The 11,565-nt window shown below is 44.7% G+C and overlaps 2 pseudogenes; one reads left to right on the top strand and one right to left on the bottom strand.

The window, feature by feature from the left end:
* Positions 1-809: 809 nt before the first annotated feature.
* On the top strand, positions 810-3,483 carry LOC147003449 (sepiapterin reductase-like; annotated as a pseudogene).
* Positions 3,484-3,490: 7 nt separating this feature from the next.
* On the bottom strand, positions 3,491-4,699 carry LOC147003448 (sperm motility kinase X pseudogene; annotated as a pseudogene).
* Positions 4,700-11,565: the final 6,866 nt, after the last annotated feature.

Here is an 11,565-nt window from a genome sequence, read left to right as displayed (position 1 = left end):
ATGCCAGATAAGGCCATTCTCTGCTACATATGTAGCTGGAACCATGGATTCCTCCATGTGTACTCTTTTGTTGCACACCTAGCATTTTCAATGTGTGTTCTGGGGTTCAAACTCAGCAAGGCAAGCCTGTCACTGACTGTCCACCTCCATCTTCTTTTCTTTCCTGCATTACTTTTGTCTTGAGACAGGGTCTCATATAGAGCAGCTGACCTTGAGCTTGCTTTATCTGTTGAAGGTCCTTTTGGAAATAAGGTAACAAATTCAAGAGACTAGTGATAACTAAGTAGCTTTAAATATACAACTCTGCAGAAAGGGAACTTTGGCATACAGAAAAGGCATGAATGGCTAAGGGGCTGATTTGGCAACATTTGAGAGTGCTTTTTTAAAACGTAGAGAGAAAAAGTCCAGTTCTCTTCTGTAGGCCTATAGAGCTTGCATCTTGATCCCTATCTCATTGGCCTAGGATAAAAGCCTCAGGCAGTAAAAAAAATTGGGACTGGAGAGTGGCCCCCTCCGATTGCTGGCTTCCCTATATGACCCAGATAAGGGACTAGGCCTAACACTTACAACTTTCTAATACAAAGAGGGGCTAGCCCCTAGCCTGCGTGCCTGTAATTTGGATGGACTCTAGCTGACCTCATGCAACAAAGCAATCCATGCCTTACACTCCTTATTCTCCTCCAAGAGCTCCAGAGTTCTGAGAAGTCTTGTTTGAGATTATGAAGTGGTTTCTGAGGTGCATGAGACAGGTTACAGGATCAGGTTGCTGTCCACAGTTCCCAGCACGTCAAGGTGTCTTTTTACTTAAGATGGGTCTTGTTCATGAGATTGTTGTGATTTTCAGCCTTTCTTATGGCCTGTGTGTCCTCTTCATTTATTTGTTCTGTCTGCCCAGCATCTCCTGGAAGAGCTGCTGTGCCCTTCCAGAGAAGGCTTCTGTTAATCAGAGTGCAAGGGACCACAAGCTCTACACAGGCAAGGACTTAATCCAAGGCAGTCACTGGTCACTTCCTGGTATGTCCCCTATGGATGAAGACAAACCAACCCCAGAGGAGGAAGCGGATTCTGGAACAGGGTAGAGATTAGGAACATGCGTCCCAGAAAAGAACTGATCTTGTGCAAGCAGCCCAAGGGGAACCTGGAAGCTCTGGGGGACTGGGATGTCCTGCTGAGCCAAGCCTCCCTGGCTATTGGTCACCATTTTCACCCAACCCAAGTGGATTCTGGCCTGAATTTCTCTCTCCCAGGCCAAGGGGAGAGGTGCTGCCCCATGCCAGTTATGTAGATACTTTTGTGGTTAGGTTCCAGGCCTGGAGGAAGTAGGCTGGGCTGCCTTGTGTGTGTGCTGAGGGGTGCCACCTGGGGTTTGGGGAAAGCCCTGGCCCCACGCCGGCCTGGTTGTTGTCTCCAGGTTCATTGCTCCTAAGTGCAAGCAGTGGCTCAGCGCTGCAGTAAGTGAAGACAGAGATGGCCAAGCAACCGCCTGGCCTGTGAGTGGTGTTTACAGCCCCCTATCTGGACTCTGAGGCCATTGGGCAGCAGTTGCTGTGCTCTGGGCATGAGCTCCCTAAGACTGAGCTGCTGTAGAGCCTCCTGCTCATCAACAATGCAGGTGAGACTCCTGTCCAGACCAGGACTGTGAGCTCTAACTTCAATGCCCTTTGTGTAGGTAGAGGGTCAGTCCTGAAAATTCCAAAGTCCAAGAGGAGAATGGACCAGTGTTACTATAGGCTTAGCCTTACCTGGTTGTCTAAGGGGAGGAACTGTGGAAAGGGGAGGGAAGGAAAAGAGCACCCTTCTGCTGTGCCATTTTTTTTTCCATCATGTTTATTGTTTGTTTTGTTTTGTTTTTCAGGAACTAATAGGGATGTTTCCAAAGGCTTCCTGAATGTGAAGGACCTAGCTAAGGTGAACAACAACTTGACTCTGAACCTGACCTCTCTATGCTGCTTGACTTGGGTACCCCGAATGCCTTTCCAGATAGCCCTGGCCTCAGTAAGACTGTGGTTACCAACTCATCTCTGTGTGCATGGCAGCCTTTCAAGGGCTGGAGGCTGTACAGACATGAATTTCTGCCTGAGACATGGTGTACCAGGTCCTGGCTATTGAGGAACCCAGTGACATGGTGCTGAGCTATTCCCAGTGTAGATGGCTCAGACTGACATTGCTATCCCTAGACCTAGCTAGTACCTCTCTGGAGGCTGAGCAAGGAGGAAAGTTTGATCTGTTTTCATTAAGGAATCCAAAGACTATAGTGCCCCTGCCTCTGGTCAGGATTCCTCACTTTGCAAGAACATTACAGAATCCCAAGAAGTTGGAGCAGTCAGGGGCAGAGCCACTCAGCCTTGGAAGTTGCCTAATTAGCAGGTGGGATAAAACATTTATACAAATAAAAATGATAAAGAGTTAAATATTAAAAACAAAACTCCTTTTCTTTGTTAATGGTGGCAGCAGCACAGATTTCAGAGACAGTTCATGGTTATCTTCCTTATTTCCTTCCAATGGTGTCACCAGATACAAGGGGAAGTGCTGCAGATGAACCTCACTTGGGTCCTCGATCCAAGGGTGAACCTCTGAGTTCCAGTTATAGGTGGTCAAGGAGTTGGCATGGATGACAAACAAATACGAACACAAGGGAGTATGGTATCTGTAATTTGTCAAATTGAGTACCAGACTTAAATAGGGAAATTAGGTGACACATTGGCAAGGTACAATGAGGTTACCGGATGCTTAATGACTCTTATACAGAACAGAGGAATGCAAACATGAAGACTGGCAGGAACTGGGCAATAAAACAATTGAGACAAAGTCAGCTCTATCTAAGGTCAGCTATATTCTTAGAAGCCAGGTGTGAGGTCTTTACACTCCCGGGGCAAGGGCTTTCACACCCAAGTCATGGGTCTAATTAGGGAGTTCTACTCTAGCTAACCTTCTCATCAATAATGCAATACTCTAAAACCACAGCCCAATCTACTTCCTAAACCATTGTAAATTCCTGTATATGGGAACAGCTTGGCTTTTATTCTAAGTGATAGTATGGGGGGACTGTCTACTAATAAGTAATGTAGTATGCCATACATAACTATAATAAGAATTCTAAATTTACATTGCTAAGCTTGCCCTGAGATTTCTAACTCTATGTAGTAGATAGTAATGCCTGATTTCTTTCACTATCTCTCTTACAATACTAGAGGCAATTCTGAATGTCACTGAATAGGCAACATTTTTACTGAATTCCAAGCCCAGGGTCAGCTCAAGACTAGGGCATTGTTGAAGGCCAGGGAGCAAAGTTCGATTTTGCTTAGATATTGAGCAAGTCATTGCTTGGAGGCACCTATAATAAAACAATACTGAAAGAAAGCACACAGATCCATTCGGAGTTTGGAGCATTTGTTATATGGGATGCTATGGTTCCAGGAGACTAAGTTTCCGTGAAACTCTTTGCCTCAGGACTGCTTCCAGGTTTCTAAGCCTGTCAAGTGAGTCACTACTAGAGTGGATGTAGCAGGGAAGCTCCACCTCCATCTTGAGGCTGGCCACCAATAATGGGTTCTTCTCGAATGACAGCAACTTTCTGATGGACAGCCTCTTCTTGCTTGATGGCCTCTTCCTGGGTGAGGTTCTTTTCTTCCATGAGGGTCTCTTTCTCCAAGATATCCCCAGAGGAGGATCCTGGAACACCTACGCTCTTAGGTGGCTGCAGGGATCCACAAAGCTCCTCTTGGGGACTGCAGGAGGACATATTCCTGTCAGGCTTGTATGTGGTGACTCTCATGGTCCTGACAATGCTGGGGCTTGGGGTGCCTGGGAAAATCTGTGTGGAAGTAGGTGGTAAACATGCCTCACTGTCCCTGATCATGGGGTGCCTCATGATTTGGTGGATGGTGGGCCTCCTGCTGGGATCAATCATCAGCAGTTCAGTGATGACATTGAAAATATCAATGGAAACATGGGAAGGGATGCTGAAGTTTGCAGAGATGATCTCCCACTTCAAGTCCACAAAAGACCTGCCTTGGAAAGGCAAGTTCCCAGATGCCATGAGGAACAGGAGGACCCCTAAACTCCAGATATCTACCGGGAAGCCCTCATATTTCTCTGCTTGCAAGAGTTCCGGGGCACAGTAGGGCAGTGTGCCACAGAAACCTGCCAGCTTCTGTCCAGGAATCACTTCAACAGCAAAGCCAAAATCACACAGCTTGGCATTTCCCCTGCAGTCGATCAAAATGTTGCTGGCCTTTATGTCTCTATGGACAATGTGATGGTCATGGCAGTACTGCACCGCATGTACTATCTGGGCAAACATCCTTCGAGTCTCGCTCTCCTCTAAAGACCCCACTTTGCTGATGTGACCTAGTAGCTCTCCCCCTGAGGCATACTCCATCACCAGGTAGGTAGTCTCTCTTCTCTGGACCACGTGAAACAGCTTGATCATGTTAGGATGGCTAAGTGATTTCATAATCCTGGCTTCCCTGCAGATGGGTGAGGTGTACTCCTTGGTGTTTTGGAGAATTTTTACAGCCACAGAGGTACTTGTGGGGACATGGAAGGCCCGTTTCACCACTGAAAATTTTCCTTCACCCAGTGTGTACAGCATCTTGTAGTTAGTGTCGAAGTTCTCTTCAGTTGAGTAGCAGGCCTTCAGATCCTGCTCCATCATCAGGCCCTCTATGACTTGGCTAGAACCAAACTTGCAATGAGAAAGGAAAAAAAAAAAAAAAGGAACAAAACAAAAACAAACCATTTAAAATCAGGCTGAAGAGAATTTTTACAGTTAAAACTTCTTACCTCCAAAAGACAAGAAAAAGGTCAGAAACATGTCAGACAACCTAATCAGGTACTTGGAATGCTTGGGAAGAGAAGAGCAAAGCACCTTCTAAAGCAGTAGACAAAAACTATGACATAGATCAGGTTGACAGCAACCAAGTGCAAACTGATAGAACAAAACAAAGGATCACAGACAGTAAGAGCTGCTCATTGGAAAGAACAACCATCCTTTCCCCTGGTCTCAGCACACACTGAGAGCCAGTGCACCAAGAAAATCAGGATCTGAGCATTGCCTTTGCTCCTTGCATGGAGTCATGATGTTTGAACTTCCAGGAAGATCAGAAGATAGCCAGCCAGGAGGAATCTTTCTGCTAGAGCACAGAGACACAGTGGTGCCCTTGCTTAAGAGACCATCTAATCCTGTCTGTCAGTCCTCTGAACAGGAGGACTTGATGTGATGTGGCCTCTACTTGGAAAGTAAGGGTGTGAACAAAACAGGGAAACACTGAGGGACTTGGATGGGGCAGGCATAAGAAAGTGTGATGGGGAGGAGAATGTGATCAATGTTCTTCATGTACATGTATGGAAATATCACTGAGAATGAGCATGTTGTGTAGTTAACATAAACTAATGTTCCAAAATAGTGAAAGGAATATAGCCATGTAAAATAGGACATTTTAAAACAAAGTCAAAAAAAACTAAAGAACAAAAAAGATATAATTTCTCCCAATCATACTTCGAATCAACGAAGGACTGGAAGAGAGAGTTAGTACAAAAGCAGAAAACAGAAACTTCGGGATGACAAGAGGACTCATCGGGTAAGAAGACTCTTCTGAAAGGCCTGAGTTCAAATCCTAGCAATCACATGGTGACTCACAACCCCCTGTAATGATATCTGATGCCCTCTTCTGGTGCATCTGAAGTCAGCTACACTGTACTTATGTATAATAATAAATAAATCCTTGGACCAGTATGAGCAGGGATGAGTGTGTGGGGCTGACCAGAGTGAGCAGAGGTCCTAAAAATTCAATTCCCAACAACCACATGAAGGCTCGCAACCATTTTTACAGCTACAGTGCACTCACAAACATAAAATAAATACATCTTTAAAAAACAAACAAACAAACAACCCAGTAACCTCTAAACTGAAACTGAATTTAAAAGAAAACTCACTATGTTCAGATTCAACAATATACGAAGATCCAAGTGCAGTGGCTCAACAGCCTAGAAATCCAAATGCTCTCCACCAACCAACAGCTACTTCAGTCACTGTAAGGACAGGAGGCAGCCTTAGCCAGAGCTTAAGTGGACAGGTCAATGACCTCCCAGTGGCTCCTTTTGAGGTCAGTGGTAAAATGGACCAATGATAGTAGGGCACAGCTCACTGGTTTCTTTCACATTCTGTCCTCAGGACAGGAAAGGCTGGTAGTGGGGCAGTAGAAACCTGAAGAATGTTACACCTAGTTATCAGTCTGTAGATCTCTTATTGTGAGGAATTTGACCATGAAAGTTAGCCTGGCCCTCAGTTGGGCTAAGGCTAGAAGCCCAGAGACCTTGAAGGAATGGTAGGAACTTTGCCTGCAGCAGGCACCTGGCCCTTGTCACTAGATGCAGCCCCTTATATATTTGTGTCTATCAGTAAAGTAAGGGCACTGCCCAAAGTCCTTCCACATGTAGCCTGAACATCTCAGACCAAGACAATAGGAAAAGAGACATTGACCTGTGGTCACTTAGACTCAAGACAGATCTCCATTCTAATGAGGTACCTAGAGGCCTTGAGTTCTTAGCCAATAAGCTTTCCTTCTCAGACATTCCTCCCTGCAAATGGTATTTAATTTCAGGCCCGTCCTGAGAAGTGGGGTATGGTTTTACTCATTCAATTTCTGCCATGACAATAAATACCTTAAAACCATGGACTGCCTCTTTTCATTGGAATCCACTGTGGGGAGTCACAGAGATGGCCATTGCCTATAAAGCCACTGTCTAATTTCCTGTAGAAGATCTATTTGCATTCTCAACCACAACTGCCACCAAGCCAAATTGGACTCTCTCAAGCCAAGGACTCTCCTCAAGGGACCAGCCAGAGCTCTCCCTTTCCCACCCACAGCCCAGGGCTAGCTCCATCCCACAGGCCCAGATTCTGTTCTCAGATCTTCCACTACTTGCAGAGGTGCTGGAGTGTCCAAGAATTTGGGAACTCCATGGCCCTAGCCTCTTCCTAGGCCCAGGGACCTTCAAGCCAGCTGTGACTGCCCTGCACCTCAGACTGTAGTTTCCCACAGCCCAATACCCACCCAGCAATGGCATGGGACTAGCACAAACTCCCTTTGTCCTGCCTCTTCAAGCAGCCCAGCCCTGTGTTGGAGTGGCACAGGACTCACAACTCTACCCCCTATGACCAACTCTATCTGCCAGGCTATATTTTCCAGATTTTTGGCAACTGGACCACATGCTAGGGATCAATGTTCAAACTCCTGACACTTTCTTGGATAGTTGATATCTGTATTGCTTGGGGATCTCTAGCATTCCAGAACAAATGGAATGTCTTTCTATATTGAAGTAATTCATTATGGTAACTTACAGTCTGTAGTCCAACTTCCCAACAATGGTCAGCTGTGAATGGGAAGTCCAAGAATCTAGTAGTTGCTCAGTCCCACGAGGCTAGTTGTTTCAGCTGGTTTTCTGTAGAAGTAGCTTCCAACAGGTATGCTGGCAAGGAAATGCAAGTGGTTAAAAAGAGTGACTCTTTCTTCTTCCAATGTCCTTAAGTAGGTCTCCCTCAGAAGGTGTGGCCAAGATTAAAGGTGTGTACTGACCTTGAACTCAGAGATCTCTTTGCTTTAGTCTCCTGGGGTTAAAGGTGTGTACTATCTTGCCTTAGGATCTTTTCATAGCCACTTTTCCTCAAGATCTCTATGCCAAGACTTAGGTCAGAAACTTGTGGTCTTCCAGCCTCAAGATCTGGATCACAGGTGAGCCCTCCAATTCTGGATTTTGGTTTATTCCAGATATAGTCAACTTGACAACTTGACAACCAGGAATAGCCATTACAATATCCAAACTCCAATAAAGACCCTTTCCACTTTCATAACACTAAGTGAAGTCATCTGAATCACAACAGGCTGCAGACTGCTATCCTTCACTGAGTGTGCACACTGTATTAGTGTGCTTTATTTTGCTGGGATTCAAAATACCACAAAGAAATGCCACTTGGGGAAGAAAGGGTTGATTTGGCTTTCACTTCCCAATCATAGCCTACATGAGTGGAAGTCAGGGCAGGAACTCAGGATAGGACTCTTGAGGCCAGAGCTGAGGCAGATGCCATGGAGTAAAGCTGCTTACTTTGACTGAGCCTGCATATATATACATATATACAGCCATGACCTTGTACCCAGGGACAAAAAGTGGCTATGAAAAGATCCTAAGGCAAGATAGTACACACCTTTAATCCCAGGAGACTGAAGCAAAGAGATCTCTGAGTTCAAGGTCAGTACCTTGTGCTCCCCCATAGAATTACCTACAAGCCAATTAGGTTCCTTCTTCTTCCCCCCCATATTTCTCTAGCTGGTGTCAAGTTTCCCAAAACTAATTGGCACACACTAACATTCATATATTAGTGCATGGATAACATGGTTCTCTTTTTACTTGGACACAAACATTCTGTAATAAGTGTTGGCTTATAGAACCTGTCTAACTCATACTCAAAAACATCAGTTCTTTTATTTTTAGATTCAGAGTAATAAGAATAAAATGGTAGCTTGTGACGGAAACTGGGATGCTGTGACTCAATGCTCTGTTTCCCAGGACACTCCAGGGTGACTACCATCTATGGGGCTCAGAGGAAGAGACTTTGTCACATCTTCACCAAAAATCGTTTATCCAGTTTCTCACCACAGAGAAAGTTGGAGTCCAGAAGTGTTAAGCTAGGCCCTTCATGCTATGGAAACAAACAAACAAAGATATGTTCCTAAGGAATTCCCCTATCCCTAAGTCCAGATTGGTGGAATAACTTGGTATAGATGTTTGTGGATTTTAGCCATTAAAAACCCTGTAGGGCTGGGCATGGTGGTGCACACCTTTAATCCCAGCACTCGGGAGGCAGAGACAGGTGGATTTCTGAGTTCGAGGCCAGCCTGGTCTACAAAGTGAGTTCCAGGACAGCCAGAGCTATACAGAGAAACCCTGTCTCAAAAACACATTAAATAAAAAAAGTGTCATTGTGACAAAGGTAATAAAAAACAAAAAACAAAAAACAAAAACCTCCTGCATGGGATAACCCATTCAGATAAATGTTACATGTTCCAGTATATGTGGATATTACCTGTTGAATCAATGTTAAACTAGCTACAATCAATAGAACCACAGAAATTGGATACAGAGTAAGAGACAATGGGAGTACATGTAGATCTTGTTAGGAAAGAGAAATAGAATAGCTATCATTGAAGGGGGACTGGAATGGGAAGATCAAGTGGGGAAGTGGAGGGGAGAGACAGCTGACATAAGGGCCATGTGAGGGGTAGGATGGAGACCTGTACAATAGAAGCTTCCTAAAATATATACACATATAAGTGTGTTATAAATGGAATTATCAAATAATGGGAGAGAGAGAGCCTCAATTGCCATCTCTTCTCACTAAATGAAGTTGCCAGTCCTGGGATTAGGTTATAGCTAATTGACTTGTTCAGAGCTGTCCTGTGAGTAGCCCCAAGCAACCCAGGCTATTTCCAGGACTATAGCTTGCAGACAGCTAAGACCATTTCTGAAAAGAACTAAGCAACTCAATGAACATGGAGAAGCTAAGCTGATATGCCTACATAGACCCTTTAGCCCTATGTTCTATTGCCTTTAGTACAGGAAGATCCCGTGCATGCTACCAAAAGAACAACATAAACACCAAGTCAGCCACAAACCCTCCAATCTACAATGTTGCCTTGCCTGCAAAGATACACTAGTGAAATAGTGTCACAAAGTTTGTAGGAGTAACCAATCAGTATCTGATTTGACCTAAGGCTCACTCTGGAAGGAACTCATACCCAACTCCGATACCTGAGACGGGATAACCAAGGAACCTAGCATAAAACAAAATAATACTAGTCCAAAAGAAAGAAGTAGCAATAAAATTAATCCTAATGACATTTTGCTATACTCACAGATCAGGACTTTGCTCAACCAATACCAAAGAAAATTGCTCCTGCAGCAGATGCGAAAAATACAGAGATCTGAAGCCAGATGTAATGAAGAGTGAGAGAGCTTGAAACACTCAGCCTAAATCGATTGTCTTTGTTAAATCCCTCCCTGAGGGCTCAGGGAAGCCGGTGGAAATAAAGGTATAAAGAGTGTAATAGCCAGCAGGTATTGAAGGACACGAAGAAAACAAAGCCCTCTTAATCACCAGGAGCAAAGACCATATGAACTCACAGACACTGAAACAGCAAGCACGGGGCCCACGTGGGTTTGCACCAGGTCCTCTGCATATACATTATGACTTCCAATTTAGGTTTTTTATGGGATTCCTGAGTCTGTGAATGAGTGTGTCTCTTATTTTATGCCTTCTTTTGGGCACTTTTCCTTATTTATTTGTTTATTTATTTATTTTTGGTTTTTCGATTCAGGGTTTCTCTGTGTAGCCCTGGCTGTCCTGGAACTCACTTTGTAGACCAGGCTGGCCTCGAACTCAGAAATCCACCTGCCTCTGCCTCCTGAGTGCTGGGATTAAAGGCGTGCGCCACCACACCCGGCTTCCTTATCTTTGTTTATCTTGTCCAACTCCAATATGATAGGTTTTTATTTTAATCATATTACATTTCATGTTGTCATACCTTACTATTACCTCTTAGAAGTCTGTGGATTCGGGTGGAGGAGGAGGGAGGGAGAGAATGGGAGGATTAGAGGGAAGGAAGACCTTGATCAGGATGTTATGTGAAGAAACAAAACCAAAAATCTCTTCAATAAAAGAAAAGGAAATAAAATAGAAGGCATTATTTAGATTAAGGGAAATGATAGAAAAAAGGCAGCATGTTGCATGGAGAAGAGTGGCAGGAGGAAGGTGTGGAGGGAGGAGGGTGGTGTGAGGAAGATGTGGCAGAGAGGAGGATGGTGGGGAGAACAGGTAGAGGGAGGTGGGAGGAATATAAGGAGGGAGGGAGGTGGTAGGAGGAATACGTGAAGGGAGGAGGATGGTGGAAGGAAGATGAGGAGGGAGGAGGGTGGCAGGAGGAAGACAGACAAAGCAAAGTGTTATGACATGTGTATAAAATGTAATCATGAATCCTATTATTTGAATGCGAAGTAAAATTTTTACTTTAAAGGGCTGGAGGGAAGGCTCAGAAGTTAAGAGTACTTGCTGTTTTTGCAGAGGGCTAGGGTTCAGCTCTCAAAATCTATCTCAGGTCCCTCACAACTATCTGTAACAGCAGATCCAGAGGATTCAATTCTTCTAGCCTCTGCAGGCACCCACATGAGAGTGTTCAAACACACCCCATACATACATACATACATACATACACACACACACACACACACACGCACACAATATTTAAAACTCTGGGAGACTTCAGTGAAGAGACACATGAGTTGGTCCTCAAGAGTATTCTACAGTGAGCTATGAGTTGGGAATTGATGGATGTGGATCCCATCCATGTCTACATGATGCCCCATGTGTCAGGATGCTCTTGGGGCTCACTTCTGTGATTGTGCACCTAGACTTCTTGGAAACCACTGTGAACTCAACTTTGATGAATGTGCCAGTCAGCCACATCTCCAAGGGATCTGTGTGAGGATGGAGAAACAGCTACTACTGTG

Source organism: Mus caroli, unplaced genomic scaffold, assembly GCF_978045245.1.
Source record: "Mus caroli unplaced genomic scaffold, Mus_caroli_1 scaffold_8, whole genome shotgun sequence".
Classification (NCBI taxonomy): domain Eukaryota; kingdom Metazoa; phylum Chordata; class Mammalia; order Rodentia; family Muridae; genus Mus; species Mus caroli.
Note: the sequence above shows the minus strand (reverse complement) of the source record. Positions and strands in the feature narration are given on the sequence as shown.